The sequence below is a fragment of the Mustela nivalis genome, assembly GCF_964662115.1.
Source record: "Mustela nivalis genome assembly, chromosome: 1".
Taxonomy (NCBI): domain Eukaryota; kingdom Metazoa; phylum Chordata; class Mammalia; order Carnivora; family Mustelidae; genus Mustela; species Mustela nivalis.
The window spans coordinates 149,090,584-149,115,723 of record NC_139020.1 but is presented as its reverse complement, the minus strand read 5'-3'; the positions used below and the strand labels follow the sequence as shown (position 1 = coordinate 149,115,723).

The 25,140-nt window shown below is 40.5% G+C and overlaps 1 protein-coding gene and 1 long non-coding RNA gene across 10 annotated transcripts in view; one reads left to right on the top strand and one right to left on the bottom strand.

The window, feature by feature from the left end:
* ANO10 (anoctamin 10) overlaps positions 1-25,140 on the bottom strand; it is a 222,547-nt gene that overhangs the window by 106,922 nt on the left and 90,485 nt on the right. The window lies entirely within an intron of this gene.
* On the top strand, positions 17,362-20,880 carry LOC309862396. Its single transcript, XR_014310499.1, has 2 exons — positions 17,362-17,768; positions 20,353-20,880. It is a non-coding gene; the product is annotated as an uncharacterized lncRNA (long non-coding RNA).

Sequence of the window (25,140 nt, the reverse complement as noted above, 5' to 3'; positions counted from 1 at the left end):
ATGGCTCATTGTGGCAATATCCTGTCCCTAGTCTCTGAATGTTCCTGAATCCTGGGTAGAAAAGGGTTCCCACTTCTCCTGGGTCTGCCCTTGGCTCTCTACTGAGAAGGGCTTGTAGCAGTCAGAAAGCATTTGTTAAACTGAATTCTCCTAACACTGCACCAACTTCCTCAGGAAGGGAAGTCATGGGTTGGTTCTTCGTGTCTTTCTGAAGTTGGTCTGTCCTTCCTTCCTTCACTTGTTCTATCAGATGAAAACCTGTCAATCCTTATAGGCTGCATTGGTTACTGCTTTCCCATGAGCTCCTTGTTTCTGTACTGATGTACTTTCCCCCCAATTTTTGTTTTCCTTTGTAATGTTTGCTGGTTTCTCCCCTTACTTCATCATCTTCTCAGGAAATCCTGAGTTAGACCACTTTGTAGAACTTTGCATGAGCAAGCTGCACCAGTAATAAGCATTAAAATAATGAAATAACTTAAAATTAACTGTTAAAACAAGTCTAGATCTGAATTCATGGGTGACCACAGTATGGATTTTGGAAGAAGAAATAAATCATGGTATGATTTATGATTGATGACTATGTTTGATAAGTGATTTCTGTGGCCTATTCGACAGAAGTTGATCTACAGAGTAGGCAGATTGGGGGACTTTTCCCAGAGAAAAGCTAAGGGCTCTACTGTATTATACTATCTGTAGTGAGTACGAACCTTTAATAAATAAAGTGTAATAAATAAATAAATAAATAAATAATATGTAGTAAGTGCAAACCCCTACTAAATGAAAAACAGGCAAAAGGAACAAAATACAAACTAACCACATAGCAAATAAGCCTAGACCATATGCGTGTAGTGATAACAAACTAACCACATAGCTAATACCACATAGCAAATAAGCCTAGACCATATGCGTGTAGTGAGAAGATTAGCGCGGAGTAACAAGTTGTAAATATTTTAACTTGTGCGAAATATCGTAAACTAAAACATGTTTACTGACGTGTGTATGGTTTTGGTGTGTAAGCATAAGAAAAACAAGTGATGTAATATGTTTATGAAGGAGACTTAGCACAGTATATAAAGAGGCATCGGGTTGGACTGAGGTGAAGCGAGTTCCCTGTCGGGAGAACATCATCGCCGGTGCTACCGAAGCCCAGACAATTTCGTTGCCAACCACTCGCTGGTTCTCAGTCTCAACTTCTGCAGTGACCTCTCTGTCTAGATTGTGAGGCGACGTCTCCTTCTCCGTGACAACGTCAGCGGACCGTTACTGGGCCACGATAGTGGTGCGGACCTCGTCCCAATAAAGATCAAGTGAGTTACATCATATCCATCTCTCTATCTCTTCTTTACACGTTGCGACCTCCTGGCAGGACGCAGGGTTTTGCTCGCAACACTCTCCTATTGAATGAGCAATCTATTAAAAAATTCTTTAAGGGGAGCCTGGATGGCTCAGTCTGTTAAGCATCCAACTCTTATTTACAGCTCAGGTCATGATCTTGGGGTCTGGGATGGAGCCCCGTTTTGGGCTCCATGCTGGGCACGGGGCATGCTCAGGATTCTCTCTCTCCCTCTGTCTCCCCACCCTGCTCTCTCAGTTTCTCCCTCTAAAAACAAACAAACAAACAAACATTTCTTGAAAAGATTTCCAGTCCTAACAACTACTGGGTACGCCCTGGAAGGTGAGCTACAATTGTTGCCCAACTATTCAACTAATTAGCAACATAGATATGTTGTCTTCATGTTAAGGCACAAATAACAGTACTTTTTTTCTTTTAGCATGGGTCATATTTTTTTCATTTGAGAAAGTAATGTGTACACATGATTAGAAAAAATAGTCAAAGAGTCAAAGGGTACACTGAAAAGTAGATCTTCCATCCATTCCTGACCTGCTTCTTGTCCCCTATCCTACAACACTCTGCCTAGAAACAAGCCGTTATTTATCTGCTGGTCTAGAAATAGAGAAGTTCTTTATTATTCCTCAAATTAAATTCTGGCCTAGTACATGACTTTGAGAAGATACAGTATTACAAACTGTTAAGAAAGCTAGCATATCAAAAGTGTTACACTGGTAAGAGTTGTCAAGATATATAAAAAAGATATAGTATATTTTCTTTTTTATTTATGAATATGAAAATAATTCATGAAATGTTCATTCAACAAAGATTTATCGAGCAACTACCATATGTTAGGTACTGTCGTAGGACGCAGGGACAAAAACAAAATAAGACACGATTCACTCACTGTTAACCTCCAGTTCATTACACGATTCACTCACTGTTAACCTCTAGTTCATTGTATTAAAAAAAACAGTTAAGGGCGCCTGGGTGGCTCAGTGGGTTAAGCCGCTGCCTTCGGCTCAGGTCACGATCTCAGGGTCCTGGGATCAAGTCCCGCATCGGGCTCTCTGCTCAGCAAGGAGCCTGCTTCCCTCTCTCTCTCTCTCTCTCTGCCTGCCTCTCCATCTACTTGTGATTTCTCTCTGTCAAATAAATAAATAAAATCTTTAAAAAAAAAAAAAACAGTTAAGAACAGTTGATGGGGTTTTTTTTAAGCTTTTTTTTTTTTTTAATCTTAACAGAGATCAACGGCTCATATACTTCCTTAGATCCTAGACCCCATCTCAGATGTCCTTACACCTCCCTTTACTGTCATGAAACTGGGATGGGGTCATGCACACAGCTCCCAGGAAGGTGAGCGGATGTGGCCTCCCTGCTTGGACAAAGTATAATCTTAGCACAGAGGGTTCATGCTGCTGTTTATAAGCAGAAAGAGAAGTATCATTCACACTCAGACAGATCCCCTAGACTTTGGCAGAAGAGGGCCGAGCCTCACAGAACAGGCACATATCGCAGGCCACGGCCAGAGTGTCCTGAAATTATGTTCCCACAGGCAGTCTCTGCGGAAGCAGGCCTGCTTTTTATGCTTTGCTTTAATACATCTGATATCATGTACCAGGTCCTCCTCTAAAAGGATATTAAATCACAGCAATCCCAGGAGGTACGAACTTCATCCCCATATCACAGGTAAGGAAACTGAGCAACAGTTCCTACTTCACAGTGGCTCTGTTTACTCTGATGACTTATGCCTGTGATAACGTAGGCTGGCCTTCTACCTGGGGAGAAGTTTTCAGGCAAAAGTAATTAATTCAATAAAAATTTAAGTCTCCTCTCTATGTTGCGTTCTTGGTTGGTACAATTTTTCTCATTTTAAACACTATGAAATACTAACACCATGCTCATGTGGCAAATAATTCAAAAATAAACTGACCATGCTCTACCATTTGGCAAAAGCTTGAGAAATCAAGTAAGTTATTAGGCTTCCAAATTCTGTCTTTATTTTAAGATGAGAGCACCTAAAAGCTCTCACCTTAAAAAAAGCAAAGCCAATGGGCGCCTGGGTGGCTCAGTGGCTTAAGGCCTCTGCCTTCGGCTCAGGTCATGGTCCCTGAGTCCTGGGATCAAGTCCCACATCTGGCTCTCTGCTCCTTGGGGAGCCTGCTTTCTCCTCTCTCTCTGCCTGCCTCCCTCTCTGCCTACTTATGATCTCTCTCTGTCAAATAAATAAATAAAATCTTTAAAAAAACAAAAAAAAAAAGCAAAGCCAAGTGCCTAAGTAATATTTTCACAGCCCCCTGAGGAAATGCCTCTACTAAGTTAAGGCACGTTAGAAACCATACTGAACCACATTGGGGAGGGTATGTGCTTTGGTGAGTGCTGTGAAGTGTGTAAACCTGGTGATTCACAGACCTGTACCCCTGGGGATAAAAATATATGTTTATTAAAAAAAAAAAAAAGAAGGGAATCTTTCTGCCCTTCAACGGACGAATGGATAAGGAAGATGTGATCCATATACACTATGGAGTAGTATGCCTCCATCAGAAAGGATGAATATCCAACTTTTGTAGCAACATGGATGGGACTGGAAAAGATTATGCTGAGTGAAATAAGTCAAGCAGAGAGAGTCAATTATCATATGGTTTCACTTACTTGTGGAGCATAACAAACATCATGGAGGACATGGGGAGTTGGAGAGGAGAAGGGAGTTGGGGGAAATTGGAAGGGGAGGTGAACCATGAGAGACTATGGACTCTGAAAAACAATCTGAGGGGAATGAAGTGGTGGGGGGGGTGGGAGGTTGGGGTACCAGGTGGTGGGTATTATAGAGGCCACAGATTGCATGAAGCACTGGGTGTGGTGCAAAAATAATGAATACTGTTATGCTGAAAATAAATAAATGTAATTAAAAAAAAAAAGAAACCATACTGAACCATTTGAATGGCATACTACACACATTTTCTAAAACTATCCTTGAGGACAATGTACATTATGCAAATCAAGGTTTCTTATTCAAGGAATTATATGATAAGGTCATCTTTGAGTTTAATTTTTTCTGAAGAAGAATTTTTCTGCTTCTTTTTTTTTAAGTTTTTATTTTAATTCCTGTATAGTTAGTGTAAGTGATTTAGTATCCAATTTAGTGATTCAACACTTCCATACATCGCCCAGTGCTCATCACAAGCGCTCTCCTTAGTCCCCATCACCTATCTCACCTATCCCCCCACAAACCTCCCCTCTGGTAACCATCATTGTTCTCCATAGTTAAGACTCTACTTATGGTTTATGCTCCTTTTGTTTTTTTTTGTTTTTGTTTTTGTTTTTTGTAACAAAAGAAGACTTACTTTCTTCCATTTTCACTTCAGCTGACAGGACAACTTAAGCACAAGATAAAGCATCTCATCTCATGAGGATGGATATGCACATATTGTCCATTTTTATTTCAGATAACCTCTAAAAGTTTCTTAACCTCATTATCCTATTTGCATTTTTAATTTCATTGTTACTTTCTTCTTCAAGTAGGTCAAAGAAGAAATAAAAAATAAATATCAAATTTAAATGAAATAAGATAGAAGCTGGCAATCCAAAATTCAATGATGTACCAAAAATCATCAAACTTCAGGGCACCTGGATGGTTCAGTGGGTTAAGCCTCACCCTTTGGCTCAGGTCATGATTCCAGGGTCCTGGGATTGAGCTCCACATTGGGCTTTCTGCTCAGTAGGGAGCCTGCTTCTCCCTCTCTCTCTGCCTACTCCTGCCTACTTGTGATTTCTCTCTCTCTCTCTGTCAAATAAATAAATAAATAAATCTTTAAAAAAAAATCATCAAACTTCTAGAACTTAAAGAAAAGAACCAGAGAAGTAACCACCTTTATTAAATTGTGATTGGTATGTTTGCCCTGAAGGAAGCTTTAAAATAAATAAAGAATGGAGGAAAAAGAAACTGAGCCAGTTTACAGTTGCAGGCATTTTAAGTCATCAATACTGAACAGACTAAGGAGGATAAAAGTTAATCATCACATGGTTAAAATCAAAATGCAACTCTGAGGTGTGAGAGGCTTCTAGAACAAGCAGATGAACTTATTTCTGCTCTCACCTCCACCCAAATGTCACCACAAGGCCAGCCCACAGTGCCCAGATGCCTGGCAGCTCAGGAGCTGGGCTACAAGGCCTGGAGGGGCTTTGGGGTGGATTCCAGGCCCTGCCAATAGACTGGCCACACCTAGGCACACACCCTCACCTGACAGGGGACTCAGGCAGAGACAGAGACCAGGCAGGGAAAGGAAGACAAGTGAGGTCGCATTCCTGAAACAGACTAAAGAATACTATTTTTAAAAGAGGCAGGGGGAGAATATTCAGAAAACAAAGAAGAGCTCTTGGATATTAAACATACGATAGAAATAAATTCAATAGAACAATTAGAAAATACAGTTGAGGAAGGCTTCTCAAATAGACAAAACAAACACAGAGCAAAACAAACCAAAAAAGGAGACACAATGGTCGGGACTGAAGCAGTGGGGGATCTATAACAAATGGTAAGTCTGGATAATGCAAGAGAGGTCCAGAAATAGACAAGACAGGAGATGTGGAAATGATCGTTTTCAAAAAAACAATTCAAGACATTTCACAGAAATGAAGAACAGGAGTTTGCAAGCGTCATGTTCAATTGCTGGGAAAGAAAAAAAACAACAATCACCAAACCACAAAAGAATATCACTATGAAATTTAGAAATATTGGAGATAAAGAAAAGATTCTGGAAACTATTCTAGAGAGAGTGAGGTCACATATGAAAGACTGGGGATCAGAATGACATCAGCCTCTCAATGGCAATGCTGGAGGGAACAGAGCAATGCCTTCCAAATTTGGAGGGAAAATGGGAACGAAGATGTTTTCACACAAGATTCCAAAATCTCTCTCATGCACTTGCCAAAATAAGAAAGGAGACTAAGAAATGGTATGGGGAACAAAGAAAAGCAAATTCTCAAGAAGTTGGAAATGAAGACGAGTAACCTGCCCAGATTGAAATAGGACAACTCAGATTCCAGGAATACGCTCTCCATAGAAAACAACAAAACATAACACTGATAGGATATCTGATGTGTTTAAGCACTGTATGCTCCAGAATCATTAACAGGTATATAAAAAATGAAGCAAATAAAAAATAAGGCAATTATCAACTCAATTACATTTAAGGAAACATAATCATGGCACACTACATGCTTACCTGTGCATAAGAGCTGCAAAATAATAGAATCATCAAGGATGAATTTGACCAAAAGTTGGGATGTAAAACGGTATTAGAGGGATAGAAGAACAGTGTATGTGGGTGTAAAAACATTCATTTCACAAAGTAGGGAGTCAAAAAAACTGAAAAACACATTATTTAGGAATATAGAGGTAACTAGCAGAAGAAAGACCTACAATATTGAGTCACTGACTCCAGGAAATTAGAAAAGCACAGTGATGTGTTACTTTGTTATTAGTCTTAAAGGAATATTTGGCTTTAACATTATGAATATGTATTACGTTAAAAAATATATAATTTTAAAAGGAAACAATATGCTTGGTCAACTATAAGCAGAAAGATTTGTAAACTTCAGTTTCTAAAGTTCAAGTACTAAGAGTGATACCTCACCTGTGCCTTTAGGGAACCATGGGATTTCAGGGTTGGAAGCACTTCGGTTATCTAAGTTACGCCACCTGCTTCCCAGTGGGAAACCAGCTACCTCCTCAACACCTCTGCTCCCCGAACTGTTCCCAGTACAGCCATGCCCTCCAGACGGACATGGGAGGACACACTCAGATGACCAGTCTCACCCTCCATGGCCCCTGAAACCTCTTCTTTTGGGAGTTTCACTTCTGGCAGCTCTCTACCTTCTGAGGGCTGCTGTTTCCCAAACCACGTGGCAAAAAGGGCCATGAACAACAGCTCCTGAGTACACAACTCCCCTCTGCAGAAGAGCAGCCAGATGGACACAGGCTGCCCTGGGGCGCAATTCCAAACCCTCCAAGGAAGGGCCAAATGATGGAGCCTAGGTTGGATGCTCCCACACTGGCCAAGGGGCAGGGAACCTGACAGGGTGGGGGCACAGCTGCAGTCAGGCATGGGGGCTGCAGTGGGTGTTTCTTCTTCCCAGAAGAAACAAGTAATGGGCAGGCAGTCCAATAATTAGAACACTGATGTTAGAGAAGGAGACTACTTATTGAATTTGTCTCTTAAGAGATTCAATTTTTGGTCATATTTAGGAATTATTTAATTATATCTTCTCTTGGAGCAAATGATTATTTGCTATTGGCTTCCTGTGCTGGGCCCTGATGAGTGATCACCATCAAATGTCACAAAGCAGAAATTCAACAAGGCGATCGTTCCTTGAGAAAAATATTTCATTCCCTTCTTCGCTTTTGCTCATTGTTGTGGAAAGAACAATTCCCTTAAGTGACTTTACCCAGAATAAAAAAGATCTGCTTCCAGACCCGAGGCCTTTTCCTTAGAAAAATTTAGTAACTGTGTATTTTTCTGGTATCTGGGGAGAATCTGGCAGTTTTTCCTTTGGGTGGCATGTTTTGTTCTCTGCCTTTGCATTGTAAGATGGCGACTTCACTAAGGAAGCCACGCTTCTGTAACTAGCTTCTGGGTAAGCGCTCAGGCTGACGCACCCCGAGGCACACTCCACACCTGGCCTTATTCCCAACCATGCACGAGACATAAATGACTGTAATCGCTCGCCCGGGCGCCTCACCCTGCTCCATGGGTTCATCAGTCCATACCGTCCCGTGAATGAGTAGAGGTGGGGGCTGTAGTCTCCCCCATTGACTCCAAATTCGGACCTTCTTTGTTTGCAGCTGATTGCACTGCTGAGTAGGGGCCTGCTCTGAGCTGACAGAACTGATTTTGCCCTCTCAGGGTGAGCACTGGAGACATGGGAGCCAAAGGAGGCTGCAGTGTATTTCCATCACAATACTATGGAGATTAGTACACAGTTTGATGACGTGAACTCTTCAGTAACTTTTACTTCAGGTACTCAAAACATGTGTGATTCAGTCAGCTGGTACTGTGAGGACATGCTAAAAAAAGCAATTTTTCTCTTTCTTTTTTGTGCTAGAGGAGCATTTTGCTATTTAAAAAAAAAGCATCTGATTTCCAGGTGACTAAATAAAGGGCATTTAAAAAAAAGGTCTTTCTCTATGAGGACTAGAAAGAAGGCAGAAAGGGTAGGTTGTGACAACTACAAAATAAATGACCTATTGATTAATTTACTCTCCAAATAAATATTGCTTGGCCCGGGTCACTGGGGTACAGTGTAACATCTTTAAAATTGAGATTACTTAAAAAAACTAAAAACCGGGACGCCTGGGTGGCTCAGTGGGTAAAGCCGCTGCCTTTGGCTCAGGTCATGATCTCAGGGTCCTGGGATCGAGTCCCACATCGGGCTCTCTGCTCTGCGGGGAGCCTGCTTCCTCCTCTCTCTCTGCCTGCCTGCCTGTCTGCCTACTTGTGATCTCTGTCTGTCAAATAAATAAAATCTTAAAAAAAAAAACAAACTAAAAACCTGTTCTATTAGCTCATGGTCAGTAGCCATTCTGATCAAAGACTGTTTTACAATAAATCAACAGCTATCTAAAAATAAAAATTTCCTTTCACAGGAAATAGGAGGGAGACTCTTCATGTCATGGTTAAAATTTTTTTTCCTTTCATTGATAAAAATCTGAAAAGAATAATTCTATAAAAGTACCCTTTGCATCAATGTAGCGCTCTAAGGATCTTGAGGTCCTTGGCTATTATTTCTTCCCACCCTCAAAGTAATTGCAGCAGGCAGTTATGAACATGACACATGGATGAGGCAAAAACAACCTGTAGCCACAGTAGGCTCCCTTATTGTCATCCAGTGTGAGGGAGCTGGGGGTGGAGTCAGGCTTTCCACAGGGAGCCCTGTTCTTTTTCTTGCTAAATCTGTGTCCCTTCCCCTTCTCAGATCTCCAACCATGCAACACAAAAGCCTTGATTCTCCATAGATAGCTCTCCTGCCTTGTTGCAATGAACCTTTAGCCTAAAAATTACCGAAACTCTAAAAAACTTTTATCAACATAAGCAAAATAAAAGCAAAAATAAATAAATAAATAAATAACCCAAATCCTGGCAGTTCTGGACAGAGGGGTGAAAGAGCATTTCAGAGTCCTTCTTCTAAAGTAGCAAGATCATATTTTTAAATAATAATGGTAAAGATCAAAAGCTTGGTGCTATCCCATACCCTTACTAATACTGGTTAAGAGACAGCATCAGAAAACAGATACTTGCTCTGTACTAAAACTGAGGTCATGATCTCAGGGTCCTGGGATGGAGCCCCATGTCAGGCTCTGCACTCAGCATGGAATCTCCTTGGGGAAACTCTTCCTCTCCCTCTGCCCTCCCCCTGTTCTCTCCCTCTCTCAGATAAATAAATAAATAAATCTTGAAAAAAAAAAGGGGGGGGGGCTAGAATATATTTAATAGAAAACTTGATAAAGAAAACCAGAGACCAATTTCACTTATAAATATAAACGCAAAAGTTCTAAATACAGTGCTGGCAAGTGGAATCCAGCAGTGAATGAACAGAACAATATATCATGACCAAGCATGGCTTATTTCAGGACTGCTGACATGGCTCACCATTTGGAAAGCTATCAGTATAATTTATTACATTTTTTAAAAGGTGAAAAAATAAAAACCCTATCAAGAAAGTATAGAGACTAAAAAAACACTTGATAAAATTCAAAAGTCATTCCTAGTTAAAATAAGCAAGCAAAAAACAACTACCTAAAATAGAGTAAGATCAAAGCCACTTACTACACACTTAAAACAAACAACCTATTCAATGGTGCAATACTAAAGCCACTACTATTTAAGTCAAGACTAAACAATGTTTACAATCAACATTGTTTTTGAAAGCCCTAGCTACTAATGCAGTAATAGAAGACACAATAAATTAAGTATTGGCAGAGAAGAAAAAACATGATTTTTATTACAGCTATGAGTATAAGCCCAAGAAAGAAGTAACAACTAATTATGACAAATAAGAGAGCTTAATAGTTGTTGGATATATTTTTTAAAAAAAGCTTTTCTTTATGCTAGTAATAAGTAGCTAGAAATGGAAATTAATTAGAAAAATATTATTCTTGGAAACAATAAAAGTAATGAATTACCAAAGAAAAACAAGAAATGTATAGAGCTTATATGAAGAAAATCATAAATTTTTATTGAAGGGTATGTAATAAGACATTGATAAACAGAGACCCTAAATACAGTGTTCTTGGATGGGCAAACTTATCACAAAGTATTGATCTTTCCATTTTTTTCCATATATAACTTTAACACACTTTCAATCAGAACCCAGTGGATTTTGTTTAGACTGAATTGAATAATTTTCAAGTTCATATGGAAAATAAATGTATGAGAATTACCAACAAATTTTTAGGGAAAAAAACATAGGAGGGAAATTTTTAGGGAAAAAATTGTCATACCAAATACTAAAACGCTAGCAACTATAATTAAAACAATATGGATTGGCTCGAAAAGAAACAGAAAGGTCAGAGAAATAAAACAGAGAATCGTAAAACATACATGATAAAGATTTCACGTTGCTAGAAAAGATGGCTTATTTAATAAATGGTATGAATATAAATGCCTATTTGTTTGGGAAATACAAAGTTGGACTCCTACCACAAAAATAAAAATAATTTCCAAGTGAGTTAAATGTTTAACATAAACTTAAATGTAAATGGACACCAGGCAATCCATACAAGATTCATTCCTGTTGCTCTTTTTCTAATCCAAAGAAAGAAGGGTTCTCTTTCAGGCTCCTGTTACCCGCAGCAGGGAGAGGCCTAGAGCCAGGGGAGATGTCATCTTTTGAGCTTCCCTTGACCCCACCACTTTGCACACACTCTCTGCCCCCATGGACCCTTGATACACCTGTTATTTGGGCAAAGAACCCCTGCAGCAAGTTCATTAAAAGCTATAACTTTTACCCCAAATACACACACACACACACACACACAGAGAGAGAGAGAGAGAGAGAGAGACATATTTTTTTTAAGTAACACAAGGGATTGAACTCACAACCCTGAGATCAAGACCTGAGCTGAGATCAAGAGCTGGACACTTAATTGACTGAGCCACCCAGGCACCACTCAAATATAATATCTTTGATATTGCTTTTATGATATATTCAAAGAGAGTAGGAAAACAGCAATACAAATTGAGCTAATCTAAACATGAAATTACAGAACCTTAAAGTGACATTCATGGTATAAATCTTAATGTTGTTTAATTTCTAATTTTGTTACTTCATCTCTTTACTTCTTATATGGAATGACTCACAGATTTTGTCCCTATCAGAATAAATTCTCAGCTCTAAATCAAGTCATTAACAACATGGCAATTATCTTAAAGAAGGAAGTAACACAGACATGCTCTATTCATGTATTTTTTTTTTAAGGCATGAAGTACTGAATCTTTGTTTTGTGCTGTGAGGGGTGTAGAATGTACAGCAGGATAAGGCCCTGGTGACTGATAGGGTTGCTGTCTGGCCATGGGCAGGTAGAGCAGGGGGCTGTTTTTTCCTCCCACCTTCTGGGAAGCTACTGGGTATGTCTCTTCTTTTCACCATCAAATGGTTTGCAATGCAACAGTCTTGAGGCTGTGGTGCCTGGGCGTTGCAGTACACCCCCAGACCTGAGTAACTTAAAATAGTGGTAAATATTGAGCAAGAAGCAAAAAATCATACCCCGGGCAAAATTAGGGGATCACCTATAGCATTTCTCATCAGAGTCCCAGAGCTCATGTAGAAAAACCACTGAAGAGGGACCAGTTGAAGCATTTGCCCCTGTTTTTCTCAAAATGTTTTCATATTTCTGGGGCATCTGGGTGGCTCAGTCAGTTAAGTGTCTGACTCTTGATTTCGGTTCAGGTTGTGATCTCAGGGTTATGAGATTGAGCCCTGAGTCTCTCTCTTTCCCTCACCCTTGGTCCCTCCCCTCACCCTCTTTTTCTCTCTCTGTTGCTAAAAAAAGAAATTAAAAATAAAGACTTAAAAAAAATTTTCATATTTCTGACTTCTAGTAAAATTGAGAGCCCAGCTAAAATCAACAAGTATTTACCAAGTGAGAATACTACAATGCTGGCATTACGGGTAATGTGACAGGAACACAGAAGACACAGACCCTATCACAAGGAACTTACAATCTATCACAGGTGTGGAATCCAGGTGTGAAGCAAACACAAAACATTTCCACAGTAACAGATATTCATGTGTGGTTCAAATTACACACCTCCAGAGAAGGAACCTGAACATAAAGAAATGTCCTAGATGGGGAAGAGTCTACCAAAGGAGGGTTTGGTATAGGAAGTGTAGGGTTTCAGTAGGCAGATGGGAAGGCCACTGACCAGAGGAAGGGGGCACTGGCAAGGCACAGAAGCTGAAGTCAGCGTGGTGCGAAAACCTGGGTGTTGGGGAGAGGAAGAGGTGAGAAATGGGAGGAAACCACCCCACTTCCTGCTGCTACCTCATTTCACCCAATCTTACACCATGCGTTTTCATCACCTAGAATTCCAACTTGAAGAGGCTTTTAAAAAATTTCAGAAAAGTTTTTAAAAATCATCACTCTTACACTACATACAAGAAAAAAAAGCACGATACACCACCAGTTAAATGCTTTTTTTTTTTTTTTAATTTAATCCCCCACATTCAGAGTCCAGCACTTCAGAATCAAGTTTTGTCTCAGAGTCGGGGGTGCTCAGGGTGTCAGTAGAGAGACACTTCCTCAGGCAGCCCAGCAGTGCAGGGGCGCAGCAGTGGTGCACCATGCACCCAGGCCACCCCTCCAAGCCACTGACACACCCACTTGCAAGTTCCAATGCTGCTCCTCGCCTGATCTAATCAGAAGGAGTCAGGGAAAGGTTTTCTGCACCACCCAGGGCTCATTTTCCCTTTTTCAAAGAGTGCTCAACAGCTTGTTGGCTGAAACCAGGAGGAGTTGTAGTTGCCAAATCACACTACCAGGAGAAACATTCAATACACCGGTGTACTGGCAAGAGCAACTCTATTGTGGCAGCCACTGTGAAATGCAGTCACTTTCAGAGGTGTTAAAGTGAGAAAATGTGCCCTTAGAATCAATAAAATGTGGTGGTGTGATGTATTAAGCTTTTATCCTAGACTATAACTCCACAGATACTGGTACTAAAATCACCCTTGAATGTAATTAACCTGAGGACAGGATTTGTCTTTTAAACCCTGAAAAGATGCAGTAGTTAAGATGTGGACAGGTGCACATACACACACAGAGGCAAATGTACCCGTTACAGAAATGATCCCAATAAATATTTTAGCTTTGTCTGTGTATGCATTCTGCATTGGCCTGGGGTAATCTGTAAAGGTTTACAAAGGCTGGATAAGCTTCCAGTCTATTTGACTTCTTACAGATAAGTCTAGAATGGTGGCCAGAGAAACCAATAAAAGGGGAAGCAAACTGTAAAAGGTCTGCAGGAGGACTGGGAGGGGTGGTGGGTGAAAAACTGAATTAGCCCAAATTTCTCAGTAACAAAATCAGTCCTATCTGGAGTAGAAGGGCTATTATGAGTTCCATTTTTTTTTTTTTCCCCTAAAGTCTTAGGACTATAAAGCCATCCCTATCAAACGGGCTCAATAAACTGTGGCTTTGGTAGAAATACTGGAAGCGTTCCCAGTCCTTGCCTTGGCTCAGCCTTGTCAAGTCCCTAACCTCAGCTCTGTGTGGGTCTGAGACAGTAATTCTGCCCCCTCTGGGTAGATGAGGAGCCCTGGGGTGAAGAAGTGAATATAAACAAATTTGGGTACATCCTATCACAAGGTCACAACAACATTTTCTAAAACTCATTGAGCTATTTTATGCTTTCTTCTTTTAACATATTTGAAATGCTTAACAGACTCTAACCTACTTTTCGACTTAAATGTATTTGATCTGTGTTGCTTATTGCTCAGAAGAGCTTGCTTGTTAAGAGTCCAGGGATGCTCTGCCAAGCTTTCAACATGTTTGAGTCAGATAAAGTCTGCAAATAAAGTTTACCTTAATTAACTAATTTTGTGTGGAGGTTAATATTTTAAGGAATCCTAATGTGTTTGTTTATAAGTTTATTGAATATTATTCAGAATATACATGAAAGCGATTATGATTTTCATGTAAAATTTACTAGATTTACAAATAAAACAAAGGCCTATAAGTTGAGCATCAGAAACACTATTTTTCATATTCACAGTTTTAATTACCTGAATATTAAAATGCAAGTAATTTTGAGTAATCTTTTCTATGCACAAGGCCATCCACAGAAAATAAAACACTAACAGAACTCCATTAATGGAAAGATGGGAAACCTGGAGAATCTGAAGAGGTGAGGGAACCAGAGAAATCACTGGGACATAGCCATCTGGGGGGAGGTGAAGAGAAGGTGGAAAGAGGCCACCACACACGATACCTGGGTGTTCATGAGCCTGAGAATCTTATCCGAACAAGAAGGATGGCTGTATTAGTCACAACTGCCAGAGCCCAGCATAATAATTTCACATGACTGACATTTTGTTGAATGGGACTAAATCTGCATGGCTTATTGGGAGGAAGAGGGTGGAAGGGGAAATGAAGGGGAGGGAGCCTGAGACCCTGGAGCCAAGGAAAGGCCTTGCTCAATTACTTCACCTGCACCACGTTCTGTGACATTGAGCACAAGATCCCCAGTGTAGACAGTGGTCTGGACCTGGCGGTCTCCCGTTTTCAACTTAAAAGCAAACTAATGGAGATCCCCGAAACTGTGCATGCATGAGTCATTGGTGGAAGGTATCCTTTTCTACAGCCAATAAAATCAATCTGTTAAACAGTATAGTTTTTAGAAATCAGAACAATATGAGCTCCCTCTAGTGGCTTAAATACATTTAAATACTCTTAGATACTCTCAGATACTTTGAAGAGGTTTCTACCCTTTTTTGATCGTTTTTATTTTTTGTAGGACTACTAGATGTAGTCCTTTTCCTCCGGGGAAATCCACATCTTACAAATAGTGCACCACAAATTTCATCCCAGTAGATAAAGAGAGGGGTAGGCCCAGAGATCAAATGTGATGGCTCCCAAGTCTCATAGCAAGTTTCTCTGCCCCTTCAAGGTCAATGTAAGAACCCATGAGTGGTGGGATGGGGACAGACAGAGCTAGGCCGTGTGATGCCAGGAAAAAAGGCATTAAGTCAAGGGAAGTGAGCTGCAACCACAACATTAAAAAAGTTCACAGAGAACCAAGTGAAGGCTGCTGGAGGGGAGATGGGAGGGGGGATGGGGTAGCTGGGGGAGGTAGCATTGGGGAGGGCACTTGTAAGGAGCACTGGGTGTGCAGAAGCTTTTGATTTTGATGAAGTCCCAAAAGTTTATTTTCACTTTTGTTTCCTTTGCCTTTGGAGACATATCTTGAAAGAAGTTGCTGTGGCTGATATCGAAGAGATTACTGCCTATGTTCTCCTCTAGGATTCTAATGGATTCCTGTCTCATGTTGAGGTCTTTTATCCATTTTGAGTTTATCTTTGTGTACGGTGTAAGAGAATGGTCGAGTTTCATTCTTCTACATATAGCTGCCCAGTTTTCCCAGCACCATTTATTGAAGAGACTGTCTTTTTTCCACTGTATATTTTTTCCTGTTTTGTTGAAGATTATTTGCCCATAGAGTTGAGGGTCCATATCTGGGCTCTCTACTCTGTTCCACTGGTCTATGTGTCTGCTTCTATGCCAGTACCATGCTGTCTTGGTGATCACAGCTTTGTAGTAAAGCTTGAAATCAGGTAGCGTGATGTCCCCAGTTTTATTTTTGTTTTTCAACATTTCCTTAGCGATTCGGGGTCTAAGCTTCTGCACAGCAAAGGAAACAGTCAAGAAAACAAAGAGGCAACCCACGGAATGGGAGAAGATATTTGCAAATGACAGTACAGAAAAAAGGTTGATATCCAGGATCTATAAAGAACTCCTCAAACTCAACACACACAAAACCAGACAAGCATATCAAAAAATGGGCAGAAGATATGAACAGACTCTTCTCCAATGAAGACATACAAATGGCTATCAGACACATGAAAAAATGTTCATCATCACTAGCCCTCAGAGAGATTCAAATTAAAAACCACATTGAGATATCACCTTATACTATAGAATGGCCAACATTAGCAAGACAGGAAACAACATGTTGGAGGGGATGTGGAGAAAGGGGAACCCTCTTACACTGTTGGTGGGAATGCAAGTTGGTGCAGCCTCTTTAAAGAACAGTGTGGAGGTTCCTCAAGAAATTAAAAATAGAACTTCCCTATGACCCTGCAATTGCACTCTTGGGTATTTGCCCCAAAGATACAGATGTCGTGAAAAGAAGGGCCATCTGTACCCCAATGTTTATAGCAGCAATGGCCACGGTCGCCAAACTGTAGAAAGAACCAAGATGCCCTTCAACAGACGAATGGATAAGGAAGATGTGGTCCATATACACTATGGAGTATTATGCCTCCATCAGAAAGGATGAATATCCAACTTTTGTAGCAGCTTGGACGGGACTGGAAGAGATTATGCTGAGTGAAATAAGTCAAGCAGAGAGTCTCAATTATATGGTTTCTTATTTGTGGAGCACTTATTTGTGGAGCATAACAAACAGCATGGAGGACATGGGGAGTTAGAGAGGAGAAGGGAGTTGTGGGAAATTGGAAGGGGAGGTGAACCATGAGAGACTATGGACTCTGAAAAACAATCTGAGGGTTTTGAAGGAGCGGAGGGTGGGAGGTTGGGGTACCAGGTGGTGGGTATTATAGAGGGCACGGATTGCATGGAGCACTGGATGTGGTGCAAAACTAATGAATACTGTTATGCTGAAAATAAATAAAAAATTAAAAAAAAAAAAAGGAGCACTGGGTGTTACACACAACTGATGAATCACTAAATTCTACTCTGGAAACCAGTATTACACTATATGTTAACTACCTCCAGTTTTTTAAAAAATTTTGGAAAAAAAAAAGTTCATTTTCTCACAACCATCTCTGCAGAAATTAAAAAGGACTGGCTTCTAACAGACTTCAGGCCAATCCCAGCCAAGCTCCGCAGGCTGCTGCGGCTGCTCTGGCTCAATGTTTTGATGCTGTCAAGTAAAGAGGGATCTCATCACTGCCATAACCAGCTAATCACTGTGGTCTAGTGAGGCATTGTCACAGCTGAGAAGGAAGGTTTTATTGTTTTGTTTTGTTTTACTGCGTAGCAACCCCGAGCGCAGCTTGCACTGACACCCTGAGTCTTGTTCCGTCATGGTGCAGTAAAGGGCTGGAAAGCTCCAGGTGAGCACAGTCAATACAAACAAATGAAAAGGCCAAAGGCATTGGAACCAGAGGAAGAGCTTGACCTACACCTCCACTAAGAAATGTAAGTAACAATTACAAAGCAGATGAGACACGTAACGGCTACCTAAGAGATTACTGCTGTGGCTGCGATGGCCTTTTTTTCTGCCATTGCGAAGGGAGATATTTAAATCTCGTGTTGTTGGTTTACTTCGTTTATAGGAGGAAGTCTTTCCAGAAAATTATTCTTGAATCAGTTTCTCAAAAAATTACCAACTAGTCCAAAGTGTCTTTCAAAGATGGTTTAAAAATCTGATGATATTCTTCGGAATTCCCTAAGTACCACAGCAGTTTCTCTGATCTGCTCCAGTAAAACTGAGAACCCAGGAAAGCAACAGCAGCTTTCCAGTAAAGGAGATGGTGTCTGAATCACTAAGCTGCATGACTATGAACTGGGTTCCTAAGGACGAAGCTGTATACTGACTAGTACTCCAGGTATAGCTGAACATTGGATACCGGATCAGAATAAAACTCTCCCTCACACTACTTCTGCTCTGGGAAAATCAGATTCAAATTAAAGTTACTTTAAGTGTATGTAAGAGCATTTTTCCTGCTGAGCCCAGGGACTGCCTCTAGGCTTGATTTCCTTGACAGCTTTCACTAGTGGACTGACCGAAGGGCATGTGGTTTTCATAAGATTCATCATCTCCAGGGCTTTATTTACCCAGGTTCCAGGGAAGCCCCAAATTTCGCTACATCAAAACCCTTTACCTGAGGTGTGCTTCAGAACCTCAGACTGGCTTTCTTACTCACCAGGGGTGAGGTATCACATTTTCTTCACATGTTCCTTTTATGTAATCTTTCAGACTATAGAACCAAACAACTGTCATTTTGTGACAGATACTCCAGAGGGGTATGTGATGTGTACACACATAATCGAGAAGCCAAAGCTGTCAGCCAGGAGACTCTGTTTCAATCTGGTCACTACTCTGCAGTTTTCACATCTTTTATTTACATTTAACAAAATAGTCATGGTGCCTCAGGGCAGAGGTCATACCTTTCTTCTTTCCCCATAGGGTCAGGATATTATGAGGATGCAAAATAGGGATAAAAGATACTTGCAGAAGAAATGAATTTTACATTTCAACTTGTAGCACAGATAGCCGTACCATTTCTCTTAGAAAAGCTAAAGAAAGGTAAGGAATTTAAGATGTAAATAGTTTTTTTAAATTCCATCCAAAAATTTCTTTGATGAATAAAATATATGATATAGTGTTCCTATAAAGTTCAATTTAAAATAAGCATACTTTATTACACTTTGTGTATGCTTGCTAATCACCGACTTCTTAAAAAGATCTAATGCTGGGCGCTGGGTGGCTCAGTGGGTTAAGCCTCTGCCTTCGGCTCAGGTCATGGTCTCAGGGTCCTGGGATCGAGTCCCGGCATTGGGCTCTCTGCTCAGCAGGGGGCCTGCTTCCCTTCCTCTCTCTCTGCCTGACTCTCTGCCTACTTGTGATCTCTCTGTCAAATAAATAAATAAAATCTTAAAAAAAAAAATCTAATGCTCTTAAACTACTATCTAGACCTCACTTGCCACAACTGATTCATGATATCCTTATCTCATAAATGACAGCTCCATTCTCTAATTTGCTCAGGCCAAACTCAGAGGTCATCCCTGATGCCTCACTTTTGTCCCATCCTACCTGCAACCTATTATCAAATCCTTCTGATTCTGCCTTGAGAATATATGCAAAACCCAACCCCTCCTAGTGCCCCTACACTTACTGGCCTGGCCAAAGAAACTGCCACCACTAACCCAGATCACTACCATGCCCTCTCGACTGCACTTTCTGCCCCTATCCCCTCTAGTATGTGTCACCACAGCAGCCAAGAGTGACCCCACTAATATGCACTTCCAACTACCCGCCCCCTGCTCAGAACCTCTAGTGACTTCCACATCCCCTGGAGTCACAGCACAGTCTTGCCCATGCCCCAAGAAGCCCAACATGAGCTGCATTCCCATTCCCCTTGTCATATGTCTGCTTCATCTCCTCTTTCCCTGCTCACTCCAGTGTGGTGACATGAGCCTCCTCTCTGTTCTTGAACACACTGGGCCCAGGCCCACCTCGGAGGCAGACTCCAGGTCCTGACTCACTGTCATTCTCCCTTCAAAGCCTTCTCACCATCCCATCAGAACATACCCATCTTCCTTCCTCAACTTATTTTTCCCCATAGCACTTACCTTTAATACTAAACATTTACTTATCTTACTCATTATCTACCCTAAAATACATACTGCATGAGGGCAGAGTTTTTTCTTCTTTTTGCTTGCTGCTGTATCATCATTGCCAAGAAACATGTCTGGCACTGAGGAGGTACTAACAAATCCTTATTGAGTTAACTGAATGAGTTGTAATTACTATTTTCTGGAAGACCCTAGAACTCATCTAGTTTGGAAAAAAAAAAAAAAAAAAAAAGGACTTCAGTGCTTTATTTGCTAATAGATTTGACATTACTACCTTTTTACCTTAGAGTTGATAAACACATTTCTCTCTGTAAAGTCACCAGTGCTTTCTTCTCTAGCCAGAGTCCAGAAAAGATGGTGGGGGCGTGAGAACTGAGAATTCTCCTTTGAGAGAGACAGGGCGAGTGTTCTCTGCTCTTCACAGGAAGGAAGAACAGGCATCCTGCAAGGCTCAGGAGCTACCACAGACCCGGGACTCACGTGGAACTGGGACATGCTCCTTGCCTACGGCTGCTTCCTCAACCAGCACCACATGCAGACAGGTCAAGTGTGTGAGACAACTCTCCTCCCATGAGCCCTGCTAGTCCCTGGAAGACTGGCACTCCATCAGCCAGCACAGCCTGGACATCCTCATAGCTAAGGCAAAAGGCAAACCCCTCACGAAAAGACAGAGAAAAAGGAAACATCCCAAACTTCTGATGGTGGCTATAGTTCATCAGCCACTGGTGACTGAGTGACCAGGGCACTCAGGAAGGGCACGTCTCAGGGTACCTAGGTTGCTTAGTTAAGCATCTGCCTTGGGCTAAGGTCATGATCCCAAGGTCCTGGGATAAGCTCTGCCTCAGGTTCCCTGCTCAGCAGGGAGTCTGTTTCTCCCTCTGCCTCACCTCCTGCTAATGCTTTTGTACTCTCTCTCTCTCTGAAATAAATAAAATCTTAAAAAAAAAAAAAAGTAAAGGCATGTCTTTAGATCCCCATAGATGGTGGGAGCCTTTACATAAGTAAAGCCAACGAATCTTAAACCTTGGGATGATCTTTATAAGCTCTAGGGAGCCACTCTATCACTATTAACTGTGATAAAAGTGAAGTGCTACCAGCATATGGGTCTGGTTTTGAAAAGAAAGGTAAAATTCTACAGTTAGCATGTGAATAAATGAACAATCCCAAGAAATGCTTACAAATAATGTGGTCAGCATTATCAGAGGAAATGTTCTAGATGTCTGTGAAGTGTAAGAAGAAAGTATAAACATACTTATTTAAGAACACTTGAAATAAATTATGGTTTGAATAATTAACAGTATTTTTTACAACCAAGAAAAAGTTTATAGCAACATGGATGGGACTGGAAGAGATTATGCTGAGTGAAATGAGTCAAGCAGAAAGAGTCGATTATCATATGGTTTCACTTATTTGTGGAGCATAACAAATAACACGGAGGACAAGGGGAGATGGAGAGGAGAAGGGAGTTGAGGGAAATTGGAAGGGGAGGTGAACCATGAGAGACTATGGACTCTGAAAAACAACCTGAGGGTTTTGAAGGGCCAGGGGCGGTGGGAGGTTGGGGGAACCAGGTGGTGGGTATTAGGGAGGGTACAGATTGCATGGAGCACTGGGTGTGGTGCAAAAACAATGAATACTGTTACGCTGAAAAGAAATAAAAATTAAAAAAAAAAAGAAAAAGTTTATGATGCTAAAGAGAGAGCAAAAGTAGGGGAAAGTAAAAAGTAAATAAAAGAGGAACAAAATTAATTTGAAAAATGTTCTAATTCTATTGAAGGCACTTCTCCCTATTTTTTTTTAAAGGCCATAAAAGTCATGAAAAGGACCTCATCCAAACTAAAAACTTCTGTTCTGTAAAAGTTGTATGAAGCAACAGACTGGGGGGAAATATTTGCAAACCACATATCCAGCAAAGGACTACTATCTAGATTACATGAAGAACTTTACAAACTCACTGTCTAAAAAGAAAAACCAAGTTAGAAAATGGGCAGGGGTGCCTGACAGGCTCGGTGGGTTATGTATCTGACTTTGGCTCAGGTCATAATCTCAGGGTCCTGTGATCGAGCCCCGAATCAGGCTCCATACTCAGCAGGAAGTCTCTCCCTCTCCCTCTGCTCCTTCCCTGCTCATATTCTCTCTCCCCCAACCACCCCCCACAAATGGATAAAATATTTAAAAAAAAATAGGTACAAAATATCAAAGGACATTTTACTGAAGAGGAAATACAGATGACATATAAGCACCTGAAAAGATGACCAACATCATTAGCCATAAGAAAAATGCGAATTAAAATCACAATGAGATATTAATACAAACTCGTCAGGATGGCTAAAATAAAGATTAGTGACACCAACATTCTGGCAAGGATGTGGAAACTGGTTCCCTCACCCATTGCTGGTGGAAATGCAAAATGGTACAGGCACCCTGAAAAACAGTTTAGCAGTTTCTTATAAAACTAAACATGCAAATAGAGCCCAGGAATGTTATTCTTGGACATTTATCCAGAGAAATGAAAACTTTAGTTCACACAAAATCTGTACAAAAATGTTCACAGCCCCTGAACTGGGATCAGCCAAGATGTTCTTCAACTGCTGATGGTTAAACCGATTGTGTTACACCCACATCACAGAATAATACTCAACAAAAAAAAAGGAACGAGCTGCAAATACACACACTAACTTGAATGAATCTCCAGGAAACTGGGCTGAGTGAAAAAGGCCAATCTTAAAAGGGCATATACTGTATGACTTATTCATGTTAACATTTTTTTTAAAGATTTATTTATTTATTTTAGAGAAAGAGAGAGAGAGTACATGCATGTGTATGAGCAGGGAATAGGGAAGAGGGGGAAGGAGAGAAGGAATCCTCAAGCAGACTCCCCAGTGAGCACGGAGCCTGATGGAGGACTTGATCCCAGGACACTGAGATCATGACCTGAGCCAGAATCAAGAGTCAGCTGTTTAACTGACTGAGCCACCCAGGCATCCCATTCATGTGACATTTTTTAAAAGACAAAATTTTGTAAATGGAGAACAGGTAGTAGTTGCCAGGGGTAAGAGATGCAGAGGGTGGGAGTAGAGGGGGTAGAGGTAGGTGGGATTATTAAAGGACTAGTAAGCTGTTCTATATCCTGACTATGATGGTGAACTCACAAACCTCCACATGTATATAGAATTATATAGAAATTATATTATTATATATAGAAAAAAAAAATATATATATATATATAATATAGAAAACACAAACACACGAGCACAAGTAAAACTGGGGAAATCTGACCAAGGTCAGTAAATTGTATCAAGGTTAATACCCTAATTTGTGACACGGCTCTATAGTTTTATAAGATGTTACCATTGGAGGAAACTGGGGAAAAGGTACATGGGATCTCTATGTATTATTTCTTACAAGCATGTGAACCTGCAATTATCTCAATAAAAATTTCAATGAAAAAAATCATAAAGTCATTACTTTGCCATGGTCTGACTAGCCTTGATTCAATTGATGGTTAAATAAACCCACCAGATTTATGAAAAACTCCCCAATAATACTACTAAGTCAGCCTGAGTTTACATTCTGCACACTATTTGTATTACCAATTAGTTGGAAAAAAAGATTATCTTTTTAAATAGTAATATGTTAAATATGACATAATCACTTTAGTTTTGGTACTGTTCTCAAGGTGACAAAAATTAACTACCTAATGGTTATCCCATTTCATGGTTTAATTATAATTATTTTGAACAAAAATAGTATAATTTGATTAATGTGACCAACTAGTGAATTTTTATAAGCAATGCCCAAAATTTCATGATCACGTTAATGATATCATTTTTAGACACTATAGCTTTAAGTGATACAAAGACAGTTTAAAAAAATGGCAATAAAATGATGGAGTGCAATACGCACAAAAAAGAGTGTTATTATATTTCCAACATAATTTATTTATACATTATGGTTACTTGGCTTTTTTATTGCTGCTCTAGTAACACAAATTAGATTTTTTAAAAATTTACAAAATATAGTCCATGTATCAGTTTATTGACTTGACAGTATCTGCAAAATCTCAGAAAAGTGTTTTAACAAGGTTCTAGTCCTAGAATGACATTTCCAATTCTATTTAGCCTGAGAGTGGAGTCTGCATAAGCTCTTCCATATTAAATTAATGTCTAACAACCAATCTCTATTTCTGTCTGAAAATAATCCTTTGTAAAATAAACTTAAGCATCTCTCTTCACATGCAAATCATGATTGTGAATACACAGTCAGGCAGAGGACATCTGCCTGGTTTGGTTCGTGTCTGATACCGTCATTGCCCTTCATGTCTGTGCTGCTACCTTAGCACCCCACTTTTAGACTTAGGATGTGTGCCCTCCATGGGCCCTGATACAGAGGATCAGAGGGGCACGTGTCTGCAGTGCCGTAGGAACAGGCCTGCTATCAGCTTCTCTGGAGCTCAGAAACCACTCATGAAGTAGGAGGGCTCTTCAGTGTGAGGTTAAATCTGTGCCTGCAGGCATCAGGGCAGGACAGGCATAGGACACTGAGGTCCATGGTACAAGGGCCAAACTGCAGAGCAGCACATAGTCTTGTCACCTAAACTCAGGGGTCACAAGCTCCAAGTGTGCTGTCCTTCAAGGATGGTCCAGGCTGTGAGCTGGACAGGCTGTGAGCTGGACCAGCTGTGAGAAGTGAGTGTGGAGAGGGCTGGAGCCCCTGAAGGTGGAATCACACACATCCACACAAACTTCTGTGAATTCATTAGATGGCAGAAAAGGGAACAAACAGTGAGAGGGTAGACTTACATTTAACTATACCAATGACCTGGTTAAATTAAATGCCAGAACATCCCAACTAAAGGGCAGAGATTGTCAAACTGGATAAAACAATAAGACCTATTTTATTTTCCCTGAACTCTAAGAAGCAAACTGAGGGTTGCTGGACAGGTGGTGGGTGGGGGGATGGGGTAACTGGGTGATGGGCATTAAGGAGGAATTGATGGAATGAGCACTGGATGGTCTGTGCTACTGATGAATCACTAAATTCTACCCCTGAAACCAATACTACACTCTATGTTAACTAAATTGAATTTAAATAAAGAATTTTTTAAAAAATAGTTAAGACCTAATCATATGCTGCCTTAAAAAAAAATCCTTAAAATATAGACAGAAATAGGTTAGGAGAAGGATGTTGGGGGATGGGGGGGAAAGGCTAC